Source organism: Hypanus sabinus, chromosome 16 (genome assembly GCF_030144855.1).
Source record: "Hypanus sabinus isolate sHypSab1 chromosome 16, sHypSab1.hap1, whole genome shotgun sequence".
NCBI classification, from domain to species: Eukaryota; Metazoa; Chordata; class Chondrichthyes; order Myliobatiformes; family Dasyatidae; genus Hypanus; species Hypanus sabinus.
This window is the reverse complement of record NC_082721.1, coordinates 20,970,946-20,988,807: the sequence shown is the minus strand read 5'-3', so window position 1 is coordinate 20,988,807 and position 17,862 is coordinate 20,970,946. Positions and strand designations below refer to the sequence as shown.

General features: G+C 43.4%; 1 long non-coding RNA gene across 1 annotated transcript; it reads right to left on the bottom strand.

Moving 5' to 3' along the window:
• Positions 1-620: 620 nt before the first annotated feature.
• LOC132405792 (uncharacterized) lies at positions 621-2,466 on the bottom strand. The gene is made up of 3 exons (XR_009515970.1): positions 1,851-2,466; positions 1,426-1,543; positions 621-696 (listed from the first exon to the last, which is right to left on the bottom strand). It is a non-coding gene; the product is annotated as an uncharacterized LOC132405792 (long non-coding RNA).
• Positions 2,467-17,862: the final 15,396 nt, after the last annotated feature.

The window sequence follows — 17,862 nt, the reverse complement described above, 5'->3', positions numbered from 1 at the left end:
CTGTCTGTAAGGAGTTTGTACACACCACCCATGACCATTTGGGTTTCCTCCCACATTCCAAAGTCATATGGTTAGGATTAGTGGACTGTGGGCATGACTTGTTGTGGTTGAACGTGTGGTGACACTTGCAGCCTGTCCAGCACATTGCTCAGTTCCCTCGCCAATCACCTTTCCAGCTCTTAGATTTATCCCACCCTCTCTGGTCTTCTCTTATCATTTCACATTTCCCCCTCCCCCCACTACTTTCAAATCTCTTACTATCTTTCCTTTCGGTTAGTCCTGACGAAGGGTCTCGGCCCGAAACGTCGACAGTGCTTCTCCCTATAGATGCTGCCTGGCCTGCTGTGTTCCACCAGCATTTTGTGTGTGTTGTTGTTTGACATTCCTCAGTACCTTCATTTAATGCAAAACAAAGCATTTCGCTATATGTTTCAATATACATGTGACAAATAAAGCTAATCCTTCTTTTTGTGCTCTTGACACAAGCGCTCATACAATTATTTATTTTTTTATTTTTGCAAATAGTGGTGGGGGGGAGTTGATGTTCTTGTTGCCATTCCCACCATCAGTTCATTGCCCCCGGTTGATGTTTGATGCTCTTGTTGCCATTTGCGTGGTCTTTTTGGTTCATTGTTATTTTGAGCATTAATGCTTTTCTTTGAAGGGCTTCCTTGGCTTTCTTTGTTTCATGGCTGTCTGGGGGAGACAAATTTCAGGGTTGTATACTGCATAACACTGTAATAATAAATGTGTCTTGAACCTTGAACCTTGATTCATCTATTCTCCTTTGAATGGTACATCCTTTCAGGCATAGAGCTTTTAGATTTGTCCTTCACATTTATTCTAATCTTATCTTATGGTCCAAAAATTAAAACAGGTGATGCTAAAATTGTACTGGAAGTAAGAGTGAGAAATGGAGTCAAGGTTTCAGCTAAATGATTTTTCATCAGACCTGGTTAAGGTTATAAGTTCAGCATGTTTTTCACTGAACTGAAGGAATAAGAAGGAAGGAACAAAGCAGTTGTCTACATCTTGGTGAAAATGAGAGACTGAATGACACAATTTATGTCCGAGCCCGCTGAAAGGGAATGGTGTAGGCGAGCGTTCCTGAGAGGAGATAAATGGAAGATGAGTTAGGACTGAAGAGAAAGAGAGAAGAGGGCTGGGACAATGAAGCACAGATCTCAGCAGAGGCTGGCAAACTGAAATTAAAGGGAATATTGGAAGTACCCAGCAAGTCAGGCAGGTCTGAAGAGAGGCAAGCTGAGTTAACACTAACTGGAACTGATCAGTTCTGAAGAAAACTGGGAAGTCTGGTGGTCTGAAGAGAGTGTGCCCTAGTTTATCCTTTATTAAAATTGCGAGCAATTAATAATTATCACAATGCTGTTAATAGGCCACATGCTAAATATATGATGCCTGTACCTTAAATTTGTTTTATCTGGCTCCAATGAACTTTGAAGCATCCTGGGGGTGGGAACGGTGCAGAATAAGTGCAACTTCTTCCATCTGTGCTACTATACTTCAAATCCACCACAGATCCCTGTGATAAAAAAAGGGGAGGAAGCTGTGACTCACAATGATTCCCTTCTCTGAAGAATGCTCATAAAATTTTAATGGCAATTGCATAAGTTCATGGTCAACGTTGCTAGTGCTAGCATTTTAATTCGAATTTAGATGTCCAGTCATCGTGCTTGTGTATGAGATCTCAGGTTCTCCGCAAATGCAGAAACTATGTTGTTTGTGTTGTCATTGTGAAGGGAGAGGTGATGGCTTTGGGGACAATCTCAACTCTAACAGTGTGTTCAACAGAAGACGCAGAAGGGAAGAAGGGGCAGTGAAGGAAATACCTGAAAATGTGTTTCATTTCCATTCTAGATGAAGATGTTGGCTTGCTGGCGTCAAATGGAAAACAGCTGCAGAACCAATGTCAGATATTTATTCACTTCCCTTTCAGGGGGAAGCTTTGACAAGGTCTCAGAAGGCTGGATGGTCAAAAACATAGGAGCCTAAGGGATCTAAAGGAGAGTGGCGAGTCAGATCCAGTGCCGGCATGCACTGGGTAAGATTTGAGTGACTGATAGGCTGTGATGAATGGGTTTCCACAGGTCCTTTGCTATCTGTATTATACAGAATATGTTTGTGTTTTTAGATCTAAATTCAGGGTGTATCATTGGGAGAAAAATTGCAGATGACAGAAAAGCTGGCTCTGTGGAAAATAGTGAGGAGGAAAACTTCAGGCTGCAGGAAGATGTTAATAAGCTGTTGACCAGGAGAGTGGCAAATTAAATTTAAACAGAAGTAGTGTGAAGCATTGTCTTTCGCAATGTACTGGCATCTTGCTTAGCACTCAGTGTCTACAAGAAAGAGAACAGGCATAGACAGTGTTAATTTTAGTATTATATATAGAGAGATGACTTCATTGTTGTATGGAGAACCTGACATGAACCCTTTTCCTGCCCAGACTCTTCTAGTGTTCCCACAGCCATGAATCACCCATGGCTCAGTGTGGAGAGGGTGTTTTGTGAGAGCCTGTGTTGGGTGGATCATAGTGAACTGGGTGCCCACTCGGCACTGTGGCGTTGGGCTCAGGGATGCACGTCAGCAGCAGTTGCTTCACGCATTGACGGACCGCCTGGATCCTACCATCCCTCTTACCACCTCTTGGACGTGGAGGGGAAGCTGCGGACTGGCTCAGTCCACTGGGCTGCAGGAGTATCTGCTGAAGGGCACTGAAGCTCAGTGCAGCCAACGCTAAGTCTGTGCAGGGAAGGACCAGTCTAGACACCTTCTGCTACCGAAAGCTCCTCAGACAATCAGAGAGCCACAGGAGTGGTAATGGCGCCATGTTTGTGCTTCTTTTTCCCTTCAGAATATAGAGGCCTTTTTTTTCCCTGCTTCTTTTGTATATATTTGTTTTAATCATGAATCATGCCTGTGTTTGAAATTAAGAGGCTATCTTGGATGTGACATGGTAAGCATGACATTGTGGGCCGAAGGGCCTGAAATGTGCTGTAGATTTCTAAGTTCTATGCTCTCTGTGACGGAAGTTGCTGTCTCCGTCCCTCTTTGCTTATGCCAGGTTCCTGGCACGAAGGTACGCAACAGCTGGTGAGGTCTGGTGCCCAGGCCAGCAGGCCAGTTTCCCAATTCAGCAGCAGGCAGTCTAAGCATGTTTCGTTTTTAATGTCCAGAGAGCTAGGGTATGTACAATACTTATGAGCACTTGTCTCCAGAGCCAACAGGACTATGACTAATCAGCACTCTGCAGCAAAATACTAGACTGGAGAGGTGTGATGGAGGTCATTGGACTGCACTTCCCCAGATCCTTCAAATGAGAAGGTTAAAAAGTCATAAGGAAGGCTTTATCAGCCAGCACATGGAATATCAGAGTGGGGAACCTATTCTACTACTGCATATAACATTTGTTTGACACAGATTTAGTACTGTCTAGAATTTGGTCCATTGTATTATAGAAAAGGCATGATTGTATAGCCTCAGAGAGCCTCTGACAACCAGCTCCAGCTCCGGGCCTTCACATGTGGCTTAGCTACTAAGCCTGGCGGAACCATTTCTGACAGGATACGGGGCAATGGTGGCTTAAAACCAGTTGCTTCAGACAGATGGGGGTCATCAGCCATGGTTGACAGCTCACCTAGGAGAAGGAAAACTCTGATCTCAAGCCTCCGCTGCCTTGTGGCTATACCCACTCATGGGGAAGGATTCGGGAGTAAACCCTAAGGGAAAATTCTGGAGCTGGAGTCCCTGAGGCAGTCCTACATTGAGTTCAGTGCTGACGAGCAACTCGTGTGACGCTTCTGGTACCAAACTGTATCGGTTTCTGTCATTCCTTTGGGTTCTTCAGATGTATGGGGAGGGGGAGCTTGCTACGTGGGCAACAGCTTGGATGCAATATCCATGGTCAACTCTGACCGGCGGAGGCCTCAGAGATTGTATTGGAGAGGGTCCAGAGGATACTTACAGGACTTGCCCATCACATAAAAACTGTAAAACAGAGGAAAGGCTGGAAAACCTGTGAGATTTCCTCGTGTTTGCTTTTTAAAAACCTGTGATTGTTTTCTTTGGAGCAGAGTAAGCTGAGGGGAGCCTTGAAACGGTCTTTATCTGTTTATCCATAGTTTTGTGTAAAATTCTATTGTATTTTTTCTCTGTAAATGCCTCCAAGTATATGAATCTCAAGCTAATGTATGGTAATATACACATGCTATCATAATAGATTAAACTTTGAACTTTGAATGTGATATATAATAGTGAGGGATCTACGGCAAAGGAAAGAGAGTTGATCTAATTCTCTCAAAGCTTAAAGTGGTAGAAGAATCAAACAGACAAAGAGGAAAATATTTTCACTCAGAGGGGTGTTGGGCATCCGGAACCTAATGCCTGAAAATACTTGAATGCATGCTTTGAACAGCAATCAACTGTAGGCGGTCGGACCCCACTTTGGAAGGTGGGATTAGGCTGCATAGCCTCCAGCGGTCATGGAGTATACGGATCCCATCTTCGTAGAAGCTCCTGATTGAGAAGTTACAGAACCCGGGCCTCTGTCCAAGGGGTGTAGCCTAAGGTAGACGGAGATGAGTTATTAACTTCAAACTTTCTGCATTATCACTCAAAGAGTTGAACTGCACATGCATGCTACGAGAGTGTCTTGGACCTCCAGGTGGTCCACAGCAGGGGTGGTTGATAAGTTTGTGGCCTACAGTAGAAGGAGATAAGTTATACAGCTCTCGTTACATACTGTAAAATATGGCGCTAACCACTATTCTACCACGTCCCCTGAGGTAGAACATGATCTTTCGTCAGAACGTTAAAACATTCTACCTGGTAATCCAACTAATTTCCTGTTTTTCTGGGATCCTGCTGTACAGGACAGATTTCTCTGTTCGTGTTGGCAACCCTGATATCACATTTCTAAAGTGTTCAGACTGTGAGTTGGGACGCCACGCAGATGTGGTGATGTGCCTGCCAAATTCTTCTTGAGGAAATTGGGTTTGTGGGGGCGAATCCACTGGTGTGATATAAAGAAAATATTTGGGTGCTGTGGTTGTGGGATTGAAGGCTTTATTGTCAGGATGAGTCATGATTACAACGGTCTAAAATCCTTAACTCTTCGATCTGAGGCTTAAATTTATTTTCTATCCATTTCCACAAAGGAAAAGAAAAATATTTGACTACACTTCTCTGAAACCCACAGAAGGGATCTTAAATATCTAGTTTTAGGACTTGTATATATTTTCTTGACAGAAGAGTGTAAATTAAGTATTTTTCAGCTATGGATAGCATGTGCTAGGACTTAATGATTGTTATCAAGAAATTAATTCCAGCCATCACTGATTTTTTTCACTGACCTGTGGAATTCATGGCAAGGCCAATGTTTATTATTCATCCCTAATTGGCCCTGAATTTAACAGCCAGCTACACTGGTAACTTTGGAGGCCCTTTTAGGGTCATGCAGATGTCCTTTCCTTAAGGGCACTGGTAAGCTAGATGGGTTTTTTTTGTGTGGAAATTCAATAGTTTCATGGTCACCATGACTAATGCAAGCTCTTACCTCATTTAATTCCTCACATTTTAATGATTTTTGAAGACCAGTTCTATTTGTCACATGCACATTGATACATGTAGTGAAAAGCATCATTTGAGTCAAATCAAATCAGCGAGGATAGTGCTGGGCAGCCCATACGTGTCTCCACGCTTCCAGCTTCAATGCACCATGCCCACAAATCACCAATCCAATCCGTATGCTTTTGCTATTGGGGAGGAAACCGGAGCACCCAGAGGACGTCCACGCAGTCATGGGGAAAAGATACAAACTCCTTACAGACGGTGGCAGGATTTGAACCCTGATCTTTCAGCTGGCACTTAAAGTGTTGCACTATCCATTATGTACCATGCCCTCATACATTTAAATTCCTTATTTGTTCTAACAGGATTGAAACTCATGTCTCTGCAACATCTGTCAGGAAATTTAACTATAGTTCATGTGCTTGTACCATAGGCCAGAATACCCTTGGCAATTGGTTAGAGTGAGGCATCCGTTAGTCTCGCAAGACCTGGAAAGTCTTGCTTCAGTTTGTGTCAGTAGAGCAGCGTCTGTCACGGTGAGGTGATGCTGGAGTGTCCCCTCCAGGGCGCAGGCCTGGGCAAGGTTGTATGGATACTAGCAGTTGCCCATGCAGAGAGTCTCCCCTCTCCATGCCACCAATGTTGTCCAAGGGAAGGGCTGTTATAGCTTGGCACCGGTGTCGTCGCAGGAGTTGCCAGAGCCAGGTTGAAGGCAACGTCAGACTGCCTTAGGGACTCCAGCTCCGGATTTGTCCTCAGGGTTTACTCCCGAAGCCTTTCCCATGAGTGGGTATGGCTGCAAGGAGCGGAGGTTTGAAATCGGAGTTTCCCCTCTCTTAGGTGGACTGCCTTCCCAGGCTGACGAACTCCATCTACCCAAAGAACTGATTTAAGGTGCCAGGACCCACCTTCGCCCCTTCTCCTGTCAGTAGAAACAGTTCTGCCGGGCTTAGAGGCTAAGCCACATGAGAAGGCCAGGAGTTGGACTTGGTTGTCAGAGGCTATTTGAGGCGCATGCCGTGAGGCGTACTTTTAGGTAGTGGGAGCTTGTCCCCACTACCACTCCTCGGCTTGACAACTGTGGAACCAATTGGTTAAACCATCAGTAAACCAGGAATGTCCCTCCCTTCTCCTCCCAAGATTGAGCAGGGATCTCCAGGAATTGAACCAGGTCAGTCAGCAGAGTTCCCATCTCTGAATACAGTGGGATCATGTCCAATTCCAGAGGCCTGTTCACAAAACAGTGCAGTGTAGTGGTGAAACACTTTGCACTTTCTGACTGTGCTGTTTGCGGGTGAGCTGACAAAATGAGACTTTCACAAGGATGTGAGAGATTGCCCAGTAACATGGTGAAGAAAAGGTTGCAGGATGTTGAAGAAAATGCAGTAGTTATTTAAAGAAATTAAAAAGTAACTTTATTTGTAGAAACTGACATTGAACTGTGTTGATGGCTTCACACAAGTGTTGCCGTGCGTCAGGAACGCGGCCGGATGGACCCAAATGCAGGACGCAGACACTGAAATACTAGGGGGAGGACAGGATGGGGATGCCATGGCATTTAAGGGTAGAGCTGGGGTTCAGGTAGATAAAGTTCAGGCAGGGTGAGCAGAGCGGGTTCCCAGAGTTCAGGCAGGCAGAGCGGAGCGGGCTCCCGGAGTTCAGGCAGGCAGGCAGGTCTAGGTGGCTAGATAGGCTGGCGGACAGCCTTCCCTGGGTGGGCCGCATATGTCCCGGGTAGGGTCGCCTCCCAGGCGGAAACACTGGAGGCCTGGGCACGACGCAGACCCCTAGGCGGTTGCAGGGCACAACCCCAGGGTTCGGGCAGAAGAGGAGGACGGGGCAGAACCCCTGCCGGGCAGCAGCATATCGGCCGGACCTGCCCAACGGAGGCAAGGTGTAGGAACGGGCATAGGTCCAGGGTGACCAACATAACAGGAAAATCGGGAACGGCCGGCAGTCAGCACGACCGCACGAACAAAACAAACGAGTGGAGAAGCGGGACCAGCGCATGGGAAGAAAGGTGGGGGAGAGGACCAACCTGGCAGTACTGGTACGGGGCAGAGAAGCATGATGATAAGGAGTAGATCTGACTCCGGGCAGGATAACAGAATGCAGAGAAGAGTTCGGAGCCGGTGGAGAAACAGAACAAAATGACCACCTGCCTGGTCCCAGTCCCAAGGCCCCTTATAAACACCTGCAGCTCAATGAGTCACAGGTGAGCCTCCTTCAGCCAGGAGGGTCCTAACTAGATCACGGGTGATGGGAGGGACAACTGCAGGACCCGGAGTCTGGAGCCCTCGGACCGGATCAAAACCCAGAACACGGATTCCGGACACCGTGCTTTGGCACCATCATGGCATGCCCACAACTCACCGACTCTAACCTGTACGTCTTTGGAACATGGGAGCAAACCAGAGCACTCTGAGGAAATGCGGTCACAGTAGAATATGCAGACTCCTTACAGACCGATCCGAGATCCCCAGTGCTGTAACAGCATTACAATAACCACTACACTACTAAGCACCAGCTTCCCAATCAACCTCATAAAAGCATGCCACCTGGCTGGTGGCATATTTCCATGTGTGGGGACTTTCTGCGCCCATCATACACAAAGTGCTGAAAGAACTTAGCAAGCCAGGCAGCATTTATGGAAATGGGTGATCAGTTGACATTTTGGGCCAACACTGGGGAGGAAGCAAGTCATCTTCACCCACAGTGAACTGGGTAAGAAGTTGAGGATTATCTCACAATCATTGAAGCTTCAAAGCAAAAGGATTTTTTTCTATCAATGCCAACGTCTACTTTCATTTGTTAGCATTCAGATATTGATATTGATATCAGTAGGGGCAAATGTAAACAATAAGTCAAGTGATAGAACCTGTGTATGTTGCTCTGGATTTCCAGCAGCTGCACAATCTCTCGAATCCACTCCAATTCAACGGGTTTTGTGCTACGTGACATCTACCACATACAGGGCAGGAGGTATCTGATGGAGTGGGCAGATGACGGTAGTTTAAGGCACAAACAATCCTTGAGGTCATTGACATAGCCACCCTCAGTGCGGGTTGGCGTCAAGCAAATGTAACACAGTTATAACGTAATTAGGATTAGTGAGTTACGTGCAGTTGATGTCAGTAACTATAGGCCAGTGTAGGGAAATCCTTTCGCATTAGTAGAGCCCAGTACAGAGGAGGAGTATTTAATGTATTTTGGTCCACACAAACAAAACTGACTTGAAAGTAGTTTCTTTTTCTTAAATCCCAGACAAATTGCTCACTGTGCTGAAGGTTTCAAACCACAGGGGATACATGGGCTAGACTTACTGCTCCCTTTATGGCCAGTAGTTGGGAAACTTTTCCCTTAAGTTGTGAATTAGGAGTGGATGGGGAATTAAAGTAGAATTTTCTGACACAAAGCCAAATAAACGCATGGTACCCGTTAGTCAATATCATGACATGATTCTGAAAATAACAGGTGACTGATGAACCGTGGATGGAAAGCTTTTGAGGTCAGGGGCCCTTATCCCAAATTTTATAATAGCAACTACTTGAAAACAATTTACAGAGGTGGGGAATGTATTGAGAAATTACAATGCCATAGAAAAACCGTAACCCAAACTGAATGCAGTCAAAGTAGACTATGCAGACTCAAATGCATAGTCAAATGCAGACTATGAATGCCCAAACTGAATGCAGTCAAAGTAGATAATGATGCATTCAGCATGCAGAATTTTTAAAATCTCACTTATGAGATGTGGGTGTAACAAGCATTTTTAGCAATCGCTATATGTGGCCTTGAGAGCATAGAGGGAATCCACTTCCTTAAGCCACTGCTGTCTGTGATGAAAGCCTCTCACTGCATTGTTTTGCAGGGAAATGCATAAAAGCCAATGCAGCAAGGGCTTACAAAATTAATTGTTGGGATCAAGGGATTGTCTAATAAACAGTGATTAAGTAAGAATGGCCTTTACTCAGGGAAATTTAGTTCAATGATAGGTGCCCTCATTGTACAGTCAGTGGTAATAATAATGATAAAAAAGAATAATAATAATAAAAAGAAGTAGGAGAAGAAGAAGAGGAGGAAGAAGAAGAAAAAGAAAAGAAGAGGGAGAAAAAGAAAGAGAAGAAGAAGAAGAAGAAGAAGAAGAAGAAGAAGAAGAAGAAGAAGAAGAAGAAGAAGAAGAAGAAGAAGAAGAAGAAGAAGAAGAAGAAGAAGAAGAATGAGAAGAAGAAAAAGAGGAAGAAGGAGAAGGAGGAGGAGAAGAAGAAGTTAACATATGGATGAGCATGACTCTCTGTGGAAGACATCCCCATGATCTGAGCAGACTAGAGGAACTTCTAAAGAAATATTTTCATCAATGAAAGTAGGACTTAGTACTCCACATGAGCGTATGCAATTCCGATAAGAAGTACACACCGGTAAACTTAAATGAATGCGCAACAGTTTGGAAAAGGTTAGCCTGTGGAAGAGCATAACCCTCCATGGAAGACATCCTCACGAACTGAGCAGATTAGATGTCAACAAGGAAGCATTCAATGCCTAACTCAGAGTAGGAGACCTCCTCTCAGCATTACAGGGGTTCCTTATGGCAAGACAGGACCAGGTGGTTAACACAAAAATTTATCAAAAGCAGAAAATAGACCAAAAAATTCAGGATGATAAATGCAGAAAATACCAAAAGAAACCAGAAAAAAAAATCAAACATATTATAAGATCCTGCAGCAGTTTAACTCAATCTGATTAGTTACACAAGCACAATCAAGTGTCAAACATCATCATTCAAAATCTTGCTTTAAAATACAAACTCATAAAAGACATCATATCTTACAACAAATACAAGCCTGATTCAGTTTTAGAGTCAGAATCCTACAAATTATATTACGACTGATCCGTTATTACAGATAAGATAATGCATAATAATCGTCCAGATATAATATGATAGGATGAACAAATAAGAACAACTTACTTAATAGGTATAGCTACTCCAAACATATATAACATACACAAATCAATAAGTGAAAAAGCACCAGAAATATGCTGAATTAAAAGAGGAAATTGAAAGACAATGGAACATGAACAGGGTATACATTGTCCCATAGTTATATCTACAATTGGTGCCATCCCAAAGGCACTACACAAAAGCATTAAACAATTAGGGCCACACAGCAACATCTATGTAAATGTTCAGAAAGCCACAATACTAAATGCCACTAGAGTAGTCTGAAAGTTCCTCGCAGTTAACAAATGATTGTGCTTGGCTATGCCCATGCCTCAGGTGTTACCAGCATGAGGTGGTAAAAAAATAAATAATAATAATAATAAATCACTTAATTTATCAAATACTTTTCATACAGACAATGTAGTTCAACATGTTTTACAATGGGATTAAGTGCAAACATGAAATAAAAATAAACATGAAAATAAAAGACAAAAAGTTGTCAGTTAAAAGCAATGTTAAGGAAATAGGTTTTGAGCTGGCAGTTAAGTGTCAACTGAGTCTACATCCCTTTTAGTTTTAGGTATTGACATCCACAGTTTAAGAGCACAGATCAAATAAGCTGACCTGCCAACTATCTTTTGAGGAAGATTGTTTGAATTTAAGAGACAGGTGGAAGAAAACATGAGAGCTCAAGCAGGATTATAAAATGAAAACGGTTCTGTGATGTACTCCAATCCTAGACCTTCAAAGATAAGTTAGAGAAGTTTAAGATCATTTCTAAAAGATCCTGGAAGCCAATGCAGAGTAGTCAGGATGAGAGTGATATGTTCGCTCATCCTAGTTTTAGTTGAAAGTCTAACAGTGACGTACTGAGTGAGGCATCATTTCTCAGTAGATTGGTTTGACCATAACACCATAGAACCATAAGACATAAGAACAGAACTAGAATATTTGGCCTAATGAGTCTTCTCCACCAATCCATCATGGCTGATTTCTTTATCGCTGTTAACCCCATTCTCCTGTCTTCTCCCTGATGAGCTGATTAATCAAGAACCTATAAACATCCACCTTAAGTATACCTATTAACTTGGCCTGCACAGACTCCACCACTCTTTGGCTAAAGAAATTTTCCCTCATCTCTGTTCTAAATGGATATCCCTCAATTCTGCTGTGACCTCTGGACCGAAGCTTCCCTATTATAGAAAACATCCTCTCCACATCAGCTCTTTCTAGGCCTTTCAATATTTGATTCGCTTCAATGAGAACCACCCCCCCACTACCACCCACCTTTCTTCCAAACTACTGCAAGTACAGACCCAGTGCTAACACATACTCCTTATATGTTAATCTTTTCATTCCTGGACTCATTGTCATGAACCTCCTTTCGATCCTCTCTAATGCCAGCACACCTTTTCTAGATAATGGGCCAAAAACTGCTCACAAAAACTTGCAAGTCCATTTGCAGCTCTTATTTTTGAATTTTCTCACCATTTAGAAAATAATCTTTGCCTTTATTCCATCTACCAAAGTGCATGACCATATAATTTTCTGTAATATATTCCATCTGCTACCTCTTTGCTCATCCTTCCAATCTGTTCAAGTCTTTCTGCTCACTCACTGCTTCCACAGTACCGCTTGACCCTCCAGTTACCTCTGTATCATCTGCAAACTTGGCCACAAAGCCATCAATTTCATCATCCAAATCATTGGCATATAACATGAAAAAGAGTGGTCCCAATACCAACCCCTGTGGAACGTTACTTGTCACCTGCAGCTAACCAGATTAGGCTTCCTTCACCCCTACTCTTTGTCTCCTGCCAATCAGCCAATCTTCTGTCCATGTTATAATCTTTCCTGTAATACCACAGGCTCTTACCTTAATAAGCAGCCTCATGTGCAGCCCCTTGTCAAAGGCTTTCTGGAAATCTAAATAAACAACATCCACTGACTCTCCTTTGTCTATCCTGCTTGTTATATCCTCAAAGAGTTCCAACAGATTTGTCAGACAATATTTCCCCTTAAGGAAACCATGCTGACTTTTGCCCATTTTATCCTGCATCTCCAAGGACCCTTAAACCTCATCCTTAATAATTGACTCTAACACCCTCCCAACCACTGAAGTCAGGCTAAATGGTCTGCAATTTCATTTCTTCTTCCTCTTTCCCTCTTTAAAGAGTGGTGTGACATCTCCAATCTTCCCGTTCCCCTGGAACCATTCCAGAATCTAGTGATTCTTGAAAGATCATTACTAATGCCTCCACAATCTCTTCAGCCACCTCTTTCAGAACTCTATGGTGTCAACCATCTGCTCCAGGTCACTAACCTCCCTTCAGACTTCTCAGATTCTCAAACACCTTTTAGTAACAGCAATGAAACTCACTTCTACCTGCTGACACGCTCGTACTTTTCACATTCTGCTAGTGTCTTCCACGGAGAAGACTGATACACAATAGTTATTCAGTTCATCTGACATTTCTTTAACCCCATTGCTACCTCTCCAGCATACTTTTCCAGCAGGCTAATATCCACTCTTGTCTCTCATTTGCTCTTTATATATCTGAATAAAAGCTTTTGATATCCTATTTTATATTGCTGGCTAACTTGCCATCATATTTTATCTTTAATTTCCTGATGGCTTTTTAGTTTCCTTTTGTTGGTTGTTAAAAGCTTCCCAATCCTCTACCTTATCACTAATTGTTGCTGTATTATATGCCCTCTCTTTAGAGTTTATGCTGTCTTTGACTTCCCTTGTCAACCTTGTCACTTTCCCTTTAAGATACTTCTTCATCCTTGGGATGTACCTTTGCTGTCCCTTCTGAATGTTCCCTCAGAAACACCAGCCCTTGCTGTTCTGCCATCACCCCTGCTAGTGTCCTCTTCCAATCAACTTTGGTTAGTTTCTCTCTCGTGTCTCTGTAATTCCCTTTATTGCACCATAATATTGATAAACCCAGTTTTAGCTTCACCTTCTCAATTCGCAGGGCGAATTCTATCATATTATGATAACTGTCTCCTAAGGGTTCGTTTACCTTAAGCTTCCTAATCAAATCTGTGTTATTAGATAACTTATGATCCAGAATTGCTGTTCCCCTCATGGGCTCAACAACAAGCTACTCTAAAATGCCAAGTCAAGGGATTCTACAAATTCCCTCTCTTAGGGTCCAGCACCAACTGGATTTTCCCAATCTACCTGCATTTTGAAATCCTCCCATGGTTATCGCAACATTGCCCCTCCCTAGCCCGCATCCTGGCTACTGTTTAGAGGTCTGTATAAATCTCCCATCAGAGTATTTTCACCCTTGCAGTTTCTTAACTCTACCCACAAGGATTCTACATCTTTGTATTCTATATTACCTTTTTCTAAAGATCTTATTTCATTTTTTACCAACAGAGCCACCCAACCCCCTCTGCCTACCTGCCCGTCCTTTCAATGTAATGTGTATCCTTGGATGTTACACTCCCAGCTATGATCTGCTTTCAGCCACAACACAGAGATGTTCACAACATCATACTTGCCAATCTCTAACTGTGCTGCAAGCTCATTTGCCTTATTCTGTATATGACGTGCATTCAAATATAACACCTCCAGTCCATTTTGATTGAGGTCTTGTTACATTAAAGCCCATCCAACTGACTACGGTCTTGCTCTATTATCAGCCTGCTCTTCCTCACAGTCTCACTACATACCGCATTTAGTTGTATACCAACTGCCCCATCATCTGCCCTCTCACCCTGGTTCCCACATCACCCCCCCCCCCCACCAAATTCGCTTAAACCCTTCTCACAGCTCTGGCAATCCTGCCTGCAAGGATATAGGTCCCCTTCAGGTCTAGGTGTAACCTATCCTTTTTGTACAGGTCATACCTTCCCAGAAGAGATCCCAATGATCAATAAATCTGAAATCATGCCCCCTGCACCAATTCTTCAGTCGTGCATTCATCTGCCAAATCATCCTATTCTTAACCTCACTGGCTTGTGGCACAGGCAGCAATCCAGAGGTTATTCCCCTGGAGGTGCTGTTTTTCAGCTTTCTGCCTAACTCCTTATATTCTCTCTTCAGGACCTCCTCTCTCTTCCTACCTACTATGTTATTAGTACCAATATGTACCATGACATCCGGCTGTTCACCCTTCCCCTTTAGAACTCTGTGGACGCTGCCACCTGGGAGGCAACGTGCCATCCGGGTACCTCCTTCACATCCACAGAATCTGTTTTCTGCTTCTCTAATTATGGAATCCATTATCACAACTGAGCTTCTCTTCTTTCCCCCTTCCCCTCTGAGGCACAGAGCCAGAGATCTGGTTTCTGCAGTCTCCCCCGTTTGGTAGTCCACCCAAACAATATCCATAGTGGTATGCTTACTATTAACGACCACAGGTGTGCTCCGTATTGGCTGCCTATTGCCAGTCACCCAGGTACCTGCTTCCTGAAACTTCCTGGTAGCTCCTATCTATCATCTCCTTGTTGTCCCATGTGAACCGAAGGTCATTGAGGTGCTGTTCCATTTCCTTGACACAGTCTTTAAGGAGCTGCAGTTTGATGCACTTCTTACAGATGTCGTTATCAGAAAGACTGATGTCTCTCAGAGTTCCCACATCTCACACAAAGAACATACCATTACCCCCAAACCTGCTCTCAGCTCACCGGCTTTGGAAAGCCAGTAAAAGGTGCATCGTGGTGAGCTAGCGTATAGTGCCCACTGAGTGCATGTTTGTGACCTTCTGTTCCTGTCGGCCATGCACTTCAAGGTTGAACGTGTTGTGCACTCAGGGATGTTCTTCTGCACACTGCTGTTGTAATGTATGGTCACTTGAGTTACTGTCACCTTCCTGTCAGCTTGAACCAGTATGGCCTTTCTCCTCTGACCTCTCATTAACATAGCGTTTTTGCCCTCAGACTGCCCCTCACTGGATCTTTCTTTGTTTTTTGCACCATACTCTGTAATCTCTAGTGACTGTTGTGTGTGAAAATCCCAAAAAAATCAGCAGCTTCTGAGATATTCAAACCATTCTGTCTAGCAAAACCAATCATTCCGTGGCCTAAATAACTTAGATCACATTTCATCCCGAATCTGATATTTGGTTAGAATAACAAACTGAATCTCTTGACCATGTCTGCATGCTTTTCTGCATTGAGTTGCTGCCACATGATTGGCTAATTAGATATTTGTATTAACGAGCAGGTGTACTGGCATACCTAATAAAGTGGACACTGAGTGTATTGTGCACATCTAATGTTTATAAATAAAATGCATTTTTAAAAAATGCATAGCACGCCTGTCTCTAGCCATGTTGGCCTCAGATCTGTAGTTTGTTCTTTTTACTTAGGGATACAGCACAGTAGCAGGACCTTCCAGCCAATTGAACTTGTGACAACCAATGACCTATTGACCTACTAAACAATATGTCTCGAATATAGGAGGAAATCCATAAGGTCACGGGAAGAATGTACAAACTCCTTACAAACAGTGGCGGATTTGAACCTGGGTCACTGTCACGGTAAACACAATGCTACTATGCCACTCGAATTGTCAGTTGTAGGAGAATATTAAGAGAATTATAAGGAATTGTAAATTATGGAAGAAGAGCAAAGAACTGCTGATGCTTGAGACTTGAAACAAAAATAGATGAAAGCTTCTGGTGAAAGATCATCTTCACTCTCTTTACAGTTACTGCCAGTTGAAATGAGTATTTAGGATCTTGATATTATCAGGACTTTCAAGTTAATAACACCCAAGCATTTAGACTGAACCAGTCTCTTTAAAAGTTCAAAGTTCAGAGTCAATTTATTATCAAAGTACATAAATGTCACCATATACAACCCTGAAATTTATTGCCTTGCGTGCATACTCAGTAAATCCAAGATTTACAAGCACCAAATTTCTTGGTGTTCACCTGACGGAGAATCTCACCTGGTCTCTCAACACCAGCTCCATAGCAAAGAAAGCCCAGTACCATCTCTACTTTCTGCGAAGGCTGAACAAAGTCCATCTCCCACCCCCCATCCTCATCACATTCTACGGGGGTTGTATTGAGAGCATCCTGAGCAACTGCATCACTGCCTGGTTCGGAAATTGCACCATCTCAGATTGCAAGACCCTGCAATGGATAGTGAGGTCAGCTGAGAAGATCATCGGGATCTCTCTTCCTGCCATCACGGACGTTTACACTACATGCTGCATCCGCAAAGCAAACAGCATTATGAAGGACCCCATGCACCCCTCATACAATCTCTTCTCCCTTCTGCCATCTGGGAAAAGGCTCCGAAGCATTTGGGCTCTCACGACCAGACTATGTAACAGTTTCTTCTCCCAAGCTATCAGGCTCTTCAATACCCGAAGCCTGGATTGACACCTTGCCCTACTATCCTGTTTATTATTTATTGTAATGCCTGCACTGTTTTTGTGAACTTTATGTAGTCCTGTGTAGGTCTGTAGTCTAGTGTAGCTTTCTCCGTGTTGTTGTTATTTTTTTTTTTATGTAGTTCAGTCTAGTTTTTGTACTGTGTCATGTAACACCGTGGTCCTGAAAAATGTTGTCTCATTTTTATTGTGTACTGTACCAGCAGTTATGGTCAAAATGACAATAAAAGTGACTTGACTTGACTTGAAACATAATGGAATTAATGAGAAACTGCACAACAGAATGGATAATAACCAATGAGCAAAAGACAACATACTATGCAAATGCAAAAGAAAAATATAAATAATAGTATTACATAAATAAGCAATAAATATTGCGAATGCGAGATGTAGTGTCCTTGAAAGTGAATCCTTCAGTTGTGGGAACATTTCAGTAACGTGGCAAGTGGCGTTTAGTGAAGTTAACCCCTCTGGTTCTGAGGGGTGATAACTGTTCCTGAGCCTGCTGGAGAGGTTCTGGAGGCTCCTCTACCTTCTTCCTGATGGATGACGGGTGTTGCTTTCCTGTGATTGTGCTTCACGTATTTTTGCTCAGTGGTGAGGAGGGCTTTACCTGTGATGGACTGGGCCATGTCCACTACTTAGCCAACCAGATATTTTACAATCTCTTCGCTATCAGCTTGTGATGGATGTACTTTTCACTGCACGAGAATCATTCACTGGTGAAGACAGTGTGGTTCTGTACATGTGTCTGCTGCCATTGTGATAGTTTGCCTCCTATGCCTACCTGACAACGGGCCTGGTGATATGATTTTACTCTGGTGCACATGTAAGCAATGGGCCAGATTGAAAAGGCAGAGTGTGGGGACCAGAGGCCTGTTTTGCTCTCTCCTCCACAAGATGTACTCAGCTCTGTGCTGAACTGGGGCTGTGCCTTCTGCGGCTGCTCTGGGCTTTCTGCCCGTGGACTCACTTT